At 40.7% G+C, this 15019-nt stretch overlaps 1 long non-coding RNA gene across 4 annotated transcripts in view; it reads right to left on the reverse strand.

Annotated features, from left to right (window-relative positions):
* Positions 1–3650: 3650 nt before the first annotated feature.
* LOC142436288 (uncharacterized) overlaps positions 3651–15019 on the reverse strand; it is a 66556-nt gene continuing 55187 nt past the window's right edge. For all 4 annotated transcript variants that reach the window (XR_012781851.1, XR_012781853.1, XR_012781852.1 and 1 more), the window contains 3 exons: positions 12540–12651; positions 8707–8833; positions 3651–4740 (listed from right to left, as the gene is read on the reverse strand). This is a non-coding gene — a long non-coding RNA (uncharacterized LOC142436288). The remainder of the gene's footprint in view (positions 4741–8706; positions 8834–12539; positions 12652–15019) is intronic.

Consider the following 15019-nt stretch of genomic DNA (forward strand, 5'->3'; position numbering starts at 1 on the left):
AATTGGGGGTAATTCTCTTGAGTTTTGTTATGTGTATTTCTGTTTAACAGTATACGAACCCAGAATTGATAAATGTATAGAGGCAGCAAGACAAACAAGGATTTCTTGGAGATACAGTGGGGCAATGGGTGGGGTAAAAGGGAGCCGATATTAAAAAGTTCAAGAAAGATGTTTTCCTCCTGCTTGATGTGATGGAACTGTGGGATGATATGATATCTATGTTACTATGGGTAGACTAGAGAAACAAATTCATAGACACTCACGTCCTTGAGAAATAGCTTTATGTACAAGAGAACTCAAATATCAAGAAAACATCCCAGCCCAGTCCAGATCAATTCCTTAAGTCCAATCTTAGACCATATGTCCGATACGTATTTTTAAAGTCTTCTTCAGACTCACAAAACACATGCAATGATGCCAAATGCAGCAAGAGCACAGGCCAGTGGGTGGGAAGTCTTCTGGATCTGGTGGCATTGTAAGCATCTCAGCGCTCGCATGGGTCCACGTGATTTCTCCAGCTGAGAGCACTCACATAGTTCCACATGTCTTGTCAGCTGCAATGTCTCCCAGGAAGTCAACAGAAAGAGACAGAGAGAGACAGACTCCTACATTCAAGGAGGAATGAAGGAGTTCCCAGAATCCTCAGGAGGCCACTCCAACACAGAGGCCACATTGGCTATGATCTGATTAACTGGCTAGACTCCACCCCTTCACTCTTAATCCTGTGAAATTGACAAATGATTATATGACGACCACAGCTAACTATAAGATGGTTTGGGCAAAAAACAAATAATCAAATAAAATAATAAACATAGACTATTTCATTATGAAATTTTTTATTGTAAATTCAGTTATTGGTTTATATCACAATCCCTTTCCTGTTCAATATTTTAAAGTTTTTGAAATATTGTACTGGCAAGAATTTCTGTCCGTTTGCAGCTATGTGTGCAAAACTTTCTGTCATGTATTGGAACATATTTTTCTCATGAAACATGCAACAAAATACTATTTGCAACATTCTTCTCAGGTGTAGTTCAGTGGCATTAGAGTATTGTTTTCAACAATTAAAAACATCTGCAAAATTTCCCATCAAACATAACAGAAAACCACCCCCAAAATAATTCTGACTAGAAACTTTCCCCTTAACATCAAATAATTAACTAAAACGTTCCAGTTTCAATTATTTTGAATAGAAGCCTGATTTAAATACTTCCCCGTTCCTCTGTAAAGAAGGCAGCCTAAATCCTGTAGAATATCTTTGTCTTTGAGCCAGATTTTCTTTACCAGTATTTTTTGTGGCGTATATCTCAATATCAAAATCTGTATAAAGAGCTATGTCTGTAGATCATACTTCCTTTCACTGTATCCAGCTCACAGTGTTTGCAACTTGTAGCACTCTCTACCTCTAAAGCTTTTCCCACTGAGGGACCAGAGGTAAAAATAACCTCAGGGAGAAAGTTGACTTGCAGGGGTGCTTAGGCCCCACAGGAGCCTGGATACAGACTGCAGTTAGAGCTGCTGTGCTGACCACTATGGTAGCTCCAGTGCCCGTGTTTGGAAATCTGCAGAGACAACTCCAGGTAACACTCCTGACCAACAATCTGAATGCTTATGACCAGAGAAAATGTTACTGTGTGCCCCACAGAAGTTGGAAGACTGTGTAAGCCCAGGAAACACCTCTCCTGTATGTGATGGGTTGCTGTCAGCAGGGGGCTCAGAATACCCATCACCCACAGAGGGTACTAATCCATGGGAAGAAATATGACCTTCTTAAGACTTCTGTGGGTTCCTGTTTCCCCACAAATAACCTTGTTGGTAGGAAACACTTTTTTTCCAATATTAAACATGGACTATAACGCAGTATATTTTATCCTTTCCCAAATATTCTGAAATGTTATAGGGGAAAGGAGTTTTAGGGAGACATATACTTGTTTCCCTACGTGGTCAAAGGAATGAAAAGATTCAGGTAGGCCTAGTCTTGATTCCATTGCATGGTAAGCATAGAGATTGTCTTTAATTTCACCAGATCATCTGTGTACTTCTGATGGTAATAGATGTAAAGCTACATTAAACTTAAAATCTGCACAGATGTCCGCATGATTGGTAGAGTGAAGACCTCAAAGAGAGGGCTGTGTTCTCTCAAGGACTCCACCAGCATCACTTTTCTAGTGTGAGTCCCAGAGGCAGGGGCCCCATTCAGCCCTTTCCACCTTTACATACCATGCACCTCCCACACGCAAATGCCTGACAAGAACCCAAATAAAACCACAACATGCAAGGACTTAAATTCATAATCCTTCTCACCTGGAGAGCATTTTCTGGGTGTCACGAATCTTATCCACATGAACATGAAGCATGTGTGGGTTTTCCTCTTTCTGGCAACTCAGGGTGGTGAGTGGTTCAGGGAGTCAGACATGAAGTCTGGGAGTGAAGAATCGGGGCACATGACTCACTGGGTTTCTCTCTATCCCCAGCTGTATAGGCCCAGGTGCAGGTACAAGAGTCAGGCCCTGGACTAGTGAGGCCCTCACAGACCCTATCTCTCACTTGTGCGGTCTCTAGATTGTCTTTAACCAGCTATCATGTGACCTGGGTCCACCGGGCTCCAGGAAAGGATCTGGAGTGGATTGGGATAATATGGGAGAATGGGGGGCGCAAACTATAATCTAGCTCTCCAGTACTGAGTCAGCATCACCAGGGATACATCCCAGAACCAGGTTAATTTAAAACTGAGCTCTGTGAATCCTGACGTCACGGCCATGTATTACTGTGCAAGTTACACAGTGATGGGAACTCAGTGTGAGCCCAGACACAAACTCAGTTTCAGCAGAGACAAGGGAATGAAGGCAGTGAGGCTTTCCTCTCAGAAGCTGTGGTTTCCCCACCTTGTCAGCACTTCTCCAGGGACTACCGTGTATAGTCTAGGGAACCTTCATGCATCTGAGGAAGAACATGCACTCTGTGGAAGTCTGGAAGGTCATCTGTCGCCAAGATGGTGGGCCATGTCAGTAGAGGGACAGCAACACAGAACACGGGTACCCATATGGTAAGTCACAACTGTCCGTTCACACACTTGGCCCAGGCCAAACTCCAGCACCTCTTCCTTTGTTTTGAAAGCTTTGTTACACTAACTCCAATGAAAGTTTTTCTTGTTGAAAATTTCTCATGATTAACGAGATCTGATGTCCACATATAAGATGTTCCACATTTAATTCATGCAAAGGGCTTTTTTCCTTTTGTCAAATCTCTGATGTGCTGTAAGGCATTGTGTCTGGCTGAAAGCTTTTCCACATTCATCACATATATGGGGTTTCTCTCCAGTATGAGTTCACTGATGAACAGTAAGAGAAGCCATCCAGATAAAGGCTTTTCCACATTCATGACATACATGGGGTTTCTCCCGAGTGTGAATTAGCTGATGAACAGTGAGAGAAATCTTCTGGATAAAGCCTTTGCCACATATATAGGGTTTTACTCCTGTGAATTTTTATATGAGTTTTGAGATTTCCTTTACGAATGAAGCTTTTGCCACATTCACTACATTTATGTGGTTTCTCTCCACTATGAGTTTGCTGATTAATAGTGAGAGCAGTCTTCTGGATAAAGCCTTTTCCACATTCACCACATACATGGGGGTTTTCTCCAGTATGAGTTCGCTGATGAACAGTAACTTTACTCTTTCTGATAAAAGCTTTTCCACATTGACTACACACATGGGGTTTCTCTCCAGTATGAGTTCGCTGATGAACAGTGAGAGCATGCTTCCGAATAAAGGCTTTTCCACATTCACCACATACATGGGGTTTCTCTCCAGTATGGGTTCACTGATGAATGGTGAGAACATTCTTCGTGAGAAAGGTTTTTCCACATTGACCACATACATAGGATTTCTCACCAGTATGAGTTCGCTGATAAACAGTAAATTTACTCTTCTGGCTAAAGCCTTTGCCATATTCACCACATACATGGGGTTTCTCTCCAGTATGAGTTCGCTGATGAACAGTGAGAAGAGTCTTCCTGATAAAGGCTTTTCCATATTCACCACATATGTGGGGTTTCTCTCCAGTATGAGTTTGCTGATGAGCAGTGAGATCACTCTTCCTAGTGAAGCCTTTCCCACATTCACTGCATACATAGGACATTCCTGCCACATGAGGTTCCTGATGTCCCTTGAGGTATGATACACTGTGAAAATTTTTCCCACATTGCAAGCATTTTCCTAGCTTTTGTCCTTCATGACTTTTTTGATAATGTTCATTGAGTTTGAACATTTTCTTGAATATTTGCCCACACTGACTGCATTCGTAGGTCTTATCTAGTATACCAATAATCTGGTGTTCATAGAACACAGAGTCTTCAATGAAGGTTGTTCCACATTTATCGCCTGTGTGTAGTTTCTCAATTTCATCAGACTCCTGATGCTGAATGCACTGTGACTTCATGAACCTGGGTGGTTCACACTCAGGGAATTTCATTTCAGTATTAAATTGCTCTTGTTCACTGTGGAGAAAAGTTTTCTCATCTTCTGTATTTTGTTGCTTCTGTTCTGATTTAATTCCAGAATGATTAAATCTGATTTTACATTTTTTTCATGTAATCCAAACATCTCATAAGTTTCCTTTGGAGGAAAATTATTTTTATGCTGAGAATATGTATTACATTTGTAGCACCATTCCATTCTGTCAATGCATCTTTCACATTGCAAGTGCTCAAGCAAATGATCATCATCTTTCTGGATTTCTATAAAAGAACACAACATTGACTCTTTTAAATATCTTGGTTTTCAATGGACCCCATAAAATACACATTGATATAAAGTAGATCTTTAGTGACAACCCTCTTTTATGACTATAAATAAAACACTATGCTTAATGTTTATTGCCCATTGGACGAAATACAATCATGTAAACAATTCAAATGGTAAAAATAGTTACTATAGAAATCAGGTTGGATATGAAAGTGATAAATGGACACAGGTTTGATATTTGCTTAAAGAGGTACATGAATACATACAACAAACATAACAGAAGGAAGACATGAGACCAATAGACCACAGGAGTGATATGACTTGCTAATTCCATTTGGTAGAGGTTAAATGTATTCATTTAATCAATCTTTACTGAAAGATAACTAAGTGCTAGATAAAGTTGGGAATGCGAAACATGGCGAATATTCTACTTGGGAGAAAACCATTTTTACAGGTATATATGAAAGGGATTATGGTACAGAAACACATTCCTTATGTTTGTGGAGCCTGTATTTTAGCTCACAGCACTCCTCTTACAGTGCTGTCCTGTGGTGGCGTGCAGGTTGCTGTGATGCCAGAAGCACTGCCACCCAGTGTTTCAAATACAAGCAGGACCACCCATGGTGCACAGGTCTTAGTGGATTCTCCAGAAATAGGGACTGGGAGGAAGATCTGGTGATCGACTTCTGGAACATGAACCCCTCAGGTTTAATGGCAATGAAATAACACTGAACAAGTACTAAATCCTCAAAGTACAGTCAACCATAATGATGTAGATGGAGGAAAAGCTTTGGGGACCTTCAGTGCTTGACATGGCATGACTGAAAATGAGAAAAAATAGCTGCTAATATCCTCTAGTAAATGGAAAATGGCATACATGCAATATTGTCATGAAAAATTGCAAGTTGTCAAAACAAAATGGAATGGTAAAAATTGATAGTGTATGCATTATTCAACTTTAATAGACTGGTACTGGCTATTTTTAATTAGATAATCAAGTGGTTTATAAGGCTGAGATCGACAAATTCAAGAAGATTGGCATCATATTCATTATCCAAAAGCACACTGCAATATCTTCCCTGATGTATAATTTTGTCAGTGGTAGGCTAATATTCATATGCCTGCAAGCAAGACCAGTTAGTACAAGTGTTATTCAGTTTTGTGCACCAATTAAAGCAAACATAGAAGCATTCACAAAGTTGGAGAAGAGTCCCAGTCACATACTCTTAGTTAAATATCATCGCCACACTATCCTTTCATTGTAGTGCCACCTTAATGATACCTCATACAAGCGCATGGCTAATTACTATCTGCCAGCAGCTTTAACGACAAGAGCAGACATGTTGTTGTTATTGTTCTCCCCGCTCAGGAGACAATTACTCCACTCCACCTACCCTCAGCACCGGTCTTAAGTTGCTCATCCAATTATTTCAGGGATCCCGAGGCTAAAGATCCTGCCTACCTTGTTAGGTAGCTAGGTGTCTGCCTGTGTTTGTGTGGGAGGCGGGGGAGCTGCATGCCCTGAGATTATATAAATTGGTGAAAGAATGCAAAGCCTTTTTATTTCTGCCCTTCAATTACACACCAGTCCTTTAGGACCCATCCAGTGGGCATTTAAGAGAGAAAGAGATAATTGATTCCTTAAGTGACAGCAACAAAGGGAACCTGATTGCTTTCAAAGCTAGGCATCTTTCAGCTGAGAAGCAAGAAGTCAGGCACCTGTAGCAGCTGTATACTAACATCTTCCTGGAGGGCAGTTGGGGGGAAATCTCTGTCTGGAGATTGCTCATTAGCAGTTCTAGCTTTGGGACTTGTGGGGGTTTTCTTCCAGCACTAGAACTGGTCTTCCAAGCCCTGTGGTCAGGAGTACAGATATAAGGCTGCTGCTCACACTTTCATCCAGGTTCTGTTTACCACCACAATAATGAAATTGAGGGGAGAAGGGATAAAGGAGAGCTGATATCAAGGAATTAAAGAAGAAAAAGTTTTCAAACTGTGGTAGCTATTGTACAGGACTGCTCCATGTAATTGAACTATGGGAAGTTATGATATCTATAAGAGCTCCCAATAAAATATTTAAAAATATATATTGAAATTTTCACATGAATTTTTCAGCCTGACATTGATCAACCAAACAATCATACACACTGATAAGTGTAAAATTTGGGGAAAGTAGCAGTAGTTGGAAAATGTGACCTTAGTAACAGAAATGACACACAGGTTCACTAATAACATTTTGAGACTAATGATGAATTCATAGCAAATTCCTTATTAAACACCAGAAATGGAAACTACACATATGGATTTTCCGGAATGGAACAAATGAAAATCAAATCAACCACATCTACAGAAAGAAATGGTGGAGAAGCTTATAAGTCAAAACACGCCCAGGGGTTAACTGTGGAACAGATCATAAATTGCTCAAATCCAAGTAGAAGCTAGCCAAAGTAGCTAGAGCACAGCTTAGAGACTATGTAAAGAATAAACATGAGGAATAAAAGTCTGACTGAAGACTAATGACAGAGACCAGATGAGATGTGGGATGAAATGAAAGGCAACTTACACATGGAAACCAAAAGGCTACTCAAGAGACAGAAAAGAAAAGAGAGCAATATTGAATGTACTATGCATTGTTTGAATAACAGCAATAAAACCTATTGGAATATACTGCAAAAATGTTCTTTAGAAGCAGCAACAGTCATCTTTCGTGTATTGGACCTGTTAAGAAGGGGTGGGCCTAAGGAAGGGACACTACATAGTAAGAAATATATAGCAGACATTGCTTAATTTAAAAAAAACATGCCCTTTCCACTTACAAAAATTATTGGAGGAACAGACAACTTAAAAAAATCTTACAGGTAGAAAAAAATGTAAGGTACAGTGCTAAAGTATACTTTAAGCTGATAATTTTCTTGCTAGGAAGATGATTTTAGATACCCGGAAACAACAGAAGTCATAAATATATTTCACCAAAAGGAGTAAAATATGGGGAAATATGTCTGTTAAAGAATTCCAACAGAGAAGGCAAATTGACCATCTCTCTAAGAAAACAGAAAGAACTGACATCACCTGCATGAAGAAAACTTTAAAGGAACAGGACACCAAATGAGAATATGGACACCAAATCTTTAGAGAAACTCCAAGGGGGGAAGCTAAGGAAGCACAAAGGAGACCCGTTTATGGTGGGAGCTCAAGATGCAAGATGGTGCTGCATACTGCAAATGGATATCCATTCTTACTCAGTAGGGGAGGAATGTGCTGTATTCAGAGGACAGTTACTAATTCAGAGTTCTCTGTTTGGAGAGAAGTGTGCAAGACAGATTTTCATAGTAAAGTGGAAACATAAAAGAAGGGAAAATTTCAGAATGTTAAAGAAAATTATGGAAGCAAACACACTTAGTGTAAAACAAGAAAATGGAAATCTAATCTCATAAGAGCTACAGGTGTACTTCCCTCAACATCTTGGACAAGTGAACTCTCACATACAAAGTAGCACACACTTTTATGCATTTTCTGACACCTTTCATAGATATGAGGCCTTCTCCCTGTTCAATCAACTACCCCAGCCAATTCCCCTTAAGGTGTTTTGACCATGCATCTGAGAAAATTCCACTATAGTTTGCTTCTAATACCAAACACAGTTCTCTTGTTCCAATTGAGAGAAAGCTTCTGGGGTGACAATTAGATAACCTGTTTAAGGGAAATTACAGAATCTTGGACACACCAAAATTAACGTAAAGTGTGTAAAGACTGCAGTTTTGTATTTCTAGAAAAATAATGTTCAAAGGAACAAAGTAAATAGCATTCTTTCAAGGGTAGAAGACCTAACCCACTAACCTAGGATGAGAAAATGCAATGAGAATCTACCTCTTTGAGAATACCACAAACACCGCAAAGTTTTTAACATATAAGACAGGAAAAGCCAGTGACGAGGTCAATGACTTGAGAATTCTCCTCACCAATGGAAACCAGGTTGTGATAGTTCTCCAACATCACATCCTGATATAGGGTTTTCTGAGCAGAGTTCAGGAGCTACAATTCCTTCCGGGTGAACTTTACAGCCACATCGTTGAATGTCAGTGGTTCCTGTAGTAAGAGGGGTCTACTTAATGAAGTATTTTCCATTTGAAGATTTAAAAAAAATATATCTTACAGTAAAAAAAGGAAAACAATAATAAAAACTATTGTGGTAGTTCATTCCATAATGCGTCATTAACTGAGGACTTGGTACAAAAATATTTTACCTTATTTCTACATTCACGACCATCAGCCGAGAAAACTAGCCCTAATTTTAGAAAGATCTCCAGTGTTCTGAGAAATAAATGTTTTCAAATACATTCTCCAGGTCAAATACAGTGCCCCCACAATAGCTAGCTCCACATTAAGGAGCAGGCTTAAAGGAGCTCCCATAGTAGAGGAATCATTTCTGTACCTGGCTACTTCACTATGCCTGAAGGTTATCTGTATATCTGAGCAATCAGGTTCTAGAGCCAGCCCAACATAAATGTAGCAAACACCTGGGGAGGGCACAGGGCCAGTTTGAAGTCAACTAACACTAGGTCAAGATGGTAACTCAGCATCTTGCTTGTTTAGAATTTTACCCGCTTATGATATGACCCATTAACTATGTACATGCTAACTGCATGACACGAACGCCTTATGGAAAGACCTGTAAGCTCCATTATATATACCCACTGGAAAATATATTCACTCTCTCAGGCCTGACATGGGAAGAGAGCCCCTGTGTCCAGCTGTCTGCTCTCTGTCTTTTAATATTTTCACAATTGCAATGTCACTCCTGAGGATCACTTTTGGAGTGTTGGGGACCCCAGTGCCTGAAAATAATGCACCCACTCTTAACATTAGAATTTTGAGTTCCAGTGACATTATCTGAATGTTCTAGAAATAGCTCAGCTTTATAATCACACAAGGTAGATAAAGACCTATTTGTTATTAAATGGCATTAGGATTTCTACCAGCATCACCATTATTAGAGGCTCGGTACCTTCAGTGGCAATAAGTACTGGGAACAGTGCAGATGGGGGAGGTCAAACATACCTCAACTCTCCAACACTTTTTGTCAACTCTAAAACAAGTCAATCCTTCCACACCACTCTGTCTCACTTCTGGGTTTGATAATCTGTTGCTGTGGTCACACAACACTCAATAGATCAAAGTGGTCTATTAATGAACAAGGTACAACTCGGGATCAGGAACAAGAAGCTATAAGTCAGAACCAAGATCAGAATGTTCATAGACATTATCTCCCTTACTGAGTGCAGAACAACTTTCTAAGCTCTTAAAGGCCACCTTAGGACAAGCTCCTCTTGACAACCTTAGGACAAATTCTCCTCAGCCACCTTTGGAGTGAATTATCTTAACTTTAATTGCAAGGTCCTCTTGAACTTGCCATCTTTCACCACATGCTCTCCAAGGCGCCCCCAGCCTAATTCTGCTGGGTGGATCTCTGGAGCCTTCCTAATCTTGCCTAGGCAGGGAAGATGCTGGGTTGGCCCAAGAAGCCAACATATTAAGAGGGAGAGAGAGAACTGCCTGCAGGCATGGTTTGAGAGGAGACAGTGAGGCATTATCCTGTCATCTGAGCTGTTGATTTGGGTTTATTAGCCCCTGCAGCCACACAGTTCAGAATGAACCCATGGATTAGGGATTTGCAGCTTCCAAAAAATTAATGTGGCATTTCCTTGAATGGCAACTATGAGCTGCCTGTGTGACCTGACTTGAGAGCTTCCTCCACTCTATGAGCCATTAGCTTGCTGTCTGACCTTCCAATTTGGGTTCCTCAGCCCCTGCAACCTATTAGCTGACGAGATTCAACAACTTCTCTTTGTGAGGCAGTGGACTGTGGTCTGACCTGATGATCTGGTTCATCAGCGTTTATAAACAAATCAATGAGGAAAAACCTACAGACTGATTCCTGACCTTTATATAGATCTGGAACTCACCAGCTTCCACATCTTGAAGAGTGATTTATTTACTTGATGACTTTTGAGTTTTGTGAGATGTTGCTGAGCAAATCATGGACCATCTTGAACCTCTACCACATAGGGATGGGTCTACTGCTGCTCCTGCAAAATGAACTGTACTATTCATGGGTCAAGAGCTGCACCAATGGAGACAATGACCAGGGCAGAAGGGACAGAGTGACAGAGCCAATGGTGTCAGGTCCAGAAAGGGCTTTTCAGCCAAGAAAGTGGGACAGGCAGGCAAGATCAAGAAGAGGATATCCAAAAGTAGTTGAGAGGACCATATAAAGATGGAACTAAGAAATGAGCCTATCTTTAGAAGGAAAAATGTCTGATAGGGGACAGGGAAAACAGGCCTTCCCTGAAGAAGAGCAAATGTGCCTACATGGTTCTTTAATATGAAAGTCAATGTGTAGCCTACTAATTCTGGTACCAAATTATACTCTGTTACTGAGTAAAACTTGTACCTGTGACTCTGGACTGTAATTAGTCCATGGCCACTGCAAAAAAAAAAAAAAAAAGAATCAGCTGAGTAGGAGAGGAGTGTGGCAAAGATACTGGTGTCAGACTGGAAAACCATTGGAGGGTACAGGTCTGTCTAAGCTCTGCCTCATATGAATCAGAGCTGATGTTGACAGTTAATTCTCTCTCCTGCATCTCTAGTTAGAGGAGGTGAGATGCTGTCTCATTTTTAAACCACTAATGCAACAAGACCCATTTTAGATGCATTGATGAGAATGCTGCTGTGTGGGAGAGTATTTAACATATCACCTTCAGAAATAAGCATTAAAGAAAGTTACTCAAACAAAAATCCCATGGACTACTGAACTCTCCTAAAGAAGTGATTTTATTTCTCCTTAAAAACCATGTATAGCATATAATTTGAAAGATATGCTGGCCATAGAATAATAAATTATGAGCTGGAAGATAATGTTATCCAAAGAATCCTCAGTGCTATATTATATTCAATGTCAATAGTTTATTGTTAATCCTATGATCAATATATTCCTAATCTTCTCCAGCCAAATGTTGAAATCAGAGTAAAAGTTTAGCTCTAAGTTCTACTATTTCAAATTTCTGCTTTTCCAATGAACTGAATCAGTATTATACAGGCTCCTACAATTCCAGTAGAAAATACAGAAAAGGATAAAACACATCAGAAGCACCTGAGCCTTGGCCATTTTCTTTGGTCCTTAGGACACTACAGGCAACTGGGATGCTCTGTCTTATCTGGATCAGCTCTAATGATGCTCACAAATTTCAATCTCTCGTGAGGAAATCCCAAAAGTAATAATACAAGGCACTCTTCCTCCTTCCTCTAAGCTGCTGGTGATGCACCATCGGCAGGCTGATGGGAGAATACAGTGTAACACATAACCAATAGGTCCAGGTGCTGTTACTGTTCTTTCCTTCTTCTAAACACCCAAAGTCCCCAATACTGTTAACGGTGCCCTTATTGAGTAATGGGAAACATGCTTATACCATGAGCAATAAAATCTAAAACTCATAATGTTCACACATGTGAATAAAAGATTATTTTATAACAAATAGAGATTGGGCAATCAAATATAAATATAAAAAAATAAACAAAGAGTTGGATCCCTACCCCACAGCATACAAACTACCAATTCCTTACTGTGTGACTCTCAAAGAGAATGACAAATCAATGAACCTTTAAGATGATTATGTTAATTAAAGCATCTGGAAACATTTTACATGGGATATATAAAGAGCTATTATAAACTAAAGATTATTTTATAGGAGAACTATAAATTGTAAAATAACTTTAGAAACACTTTTAAACTCACCATCAAGTAGAGTTAGACATATAAGCTGCAGATAGGACACAGGAGAACTGCTGTACAGAGCTTCCAAGATTCTAAAGCCATGACAGGATGCTAATGGGTGTGTACCTCTGACCTTGAGGATAGAAGTCCAACACTTAACACATGTCAAAAACAAGGCTCCATAATAAACATTTATATGACATTTATTAGATTGAAATTTATATCTATACATATATAAATTACATATAAATGTAAATGAAGAAGTATATATCCCCCAATAATGAGTGCACTTTTGAATCCCAATATAGATAATGTTTTTAATATACCATTATTTGTAGTACCTAATGCAGTTAGATCAGTGGTTCTCCACCTATGGGTTGAGACCCTTTTAGGGGTTGAAGGACCCTTTCACAGGGGTTGCCTGATTCATAACAGTAGTAAACTTACTGTCATGAAGTAGCAACAAAAGTAGTTTTATGGTTGGAGCTTCACCACAACATGAGGAACTGCATTAAAGGGTCGCAGCATTAGGAAGGTTGAGAATCACTGAGTCAGACAGGTGGTCTATACAAGTACACAGTCTAGCTATGCCCCCTTAACTTCCTCCAAATTATTTACCTGGGTTTGTCGCCTGCCAATGTGAACGAGGAAAAGTTGTCCCTCATAGTGGTTACTGTCAGGCTGCTAATTGCAAGGTCAGCAATTGGAAACCACCAATTTCTCCTCGAAAGCATGAGTGACATGGCTTTTTACTCCGTTATAAAGTTACAGTCTTGGAAACCCACTGGGGCTGTCATATAAGACAATCGGGCAGCTTGGCCAACAATACATTGGTACCGTTGTGCCTTGTGGTTATGTAAATAAACTGTCTGAAACCTAACCTACAGATTAGTTACTTTGGAATTCATGTTACAACTAATTGAGTTATTTCAGAGACAGAAATTGGGATCTCACTACCAACAAAAAAGAAGAACCAGGGGGACTTCCAGCAAGATGGCGAAGGAGTAACAAACACCAGAGGAACTCCACAGAATTCAAGCTAGGAGAGTTACTTAGAGATAACTGAACACTGCTGGAATGCAGGAGGAGCATCATAAAGACAAGTAGGCACAGACCCATGGGGTTTTGAGGGGCTGGGGGCTTTTGGTTTACTTCAGTGGAGGCCGGCTGGGGCTTGACCTTTGCCCCGCCACTGTCTCTGCCAGAGCCAGGACCATTTGGAGCCTGTAGGGCTGCTTGGTCTCAACACAGCCACAGTTTGCCACCACCTGCCTTGGGGCAGGCACTAGACCTTTGCATCTCCTCTCTGTCACCCTATCAGTCTTGGAGGGCTGTGCAGCAGCCTTTTCTCAACACAGCCACAGCTTGCTGCTACCACCTCCGAACAAGGATTAAACCCTTGCAGCTCCTCTGGCCTGGATAAGGGCTCAGCTACATTGTTGCTTTCTATCCATCTCTTCACTATATTCCCCCTCCCCCGCCCCTCATGGGCACATTTGGCTTGCTTTTTAACTTTTTTTTCTCCTCTTTTCCTCTTTCTTGGTCTCTCACACTCTACTGCTAACCTCCAGACCACTCCCTTAGCTTAGGGCATTTACACCTGAGCCACACGCAGCTAGGTGAGCTCCACCCTGTGTAGTTAGCAGGCTGGAAAAATCCCTGCTGGCCCCCAACAGGGGATACTCTGCTCAACTTCTGACTGGGGAACTCCTTCCAGCCTTTGTGCCTGTGGGGCATAAGGCAGCTCGGCCAACACTCCTCAACAAAAGTTACTGCAGGAGCCTCTGCCCAACCTCTGCAACACCAAAGCAGGCAACCCTTCTGGGTCACTCCCCCGAGAGGGAAGCCACAGGAGGACAAAGTGGTAGGTTAATTCCATAGTGAAATAAGCTATAGGCAGTTCAAAGTCTCCCAGAGAGAGCCAGTGTTCTTCGACTCCCTGGAAAATGGCACCTGGCTCATCTAAAACAATGCAACACAAGCAGCCATCAGCCCCAAAAACCTCAACAAAAAAAGGAGAGGAACAAAAGGCAAAGCCAGAAGATGTCCTGAACATAATGCATGCATAGAGGAAGCAGACATTGAGCTGCCACAGAAAGAAATTTTCAGAATGTTACTTGGAGTCAGGGGATATGAGGGAAACAATACAGAAAAATGATGAAATGATAGAAAAGGTAAAAACCATAAATCAAAGAGAAATACAGGAGCTTAGGGAGGAGATAACAAAAACCAGTAGCACACTCATGGACCTCGACAAGCAACTGGAAGAATCAGAGGCCCGCATCAGTGACTTGGAGGACAGCCAAGCAGACTTCAACAAACGAGAACAAAAATCTAATAAGATCATCAGAGAAGCTGAAGAAAACTTAAGAACTAAGTCTGATGCTATGAAGCGGTACATCATTAGAATTATTGGCTTACTGGAGGAAGACACAACAAAGAAGTCATCTGCAACAGTAGTGAGAGAATTCTTGGAGGAAAGCTTCCCCAGCTTAGTGAAT

The sequence above is a fragment of the Tenrec ecaudatus genome, unplaced genomic scaffold (assembly GCF_050624435.1).
Source record: "Tenrec ecaudatus isolate mTenEca1 unplaced genomic scaffold, mTenEca1.hap1 Scaffold_1967, whole genome shotgun sequence".
NCBI lineage: Eukaryota > Metazoa > Chordata > Mammalia > Afrosoricida > Tenrecidae > Tenrec > Tenrec ecaudatus.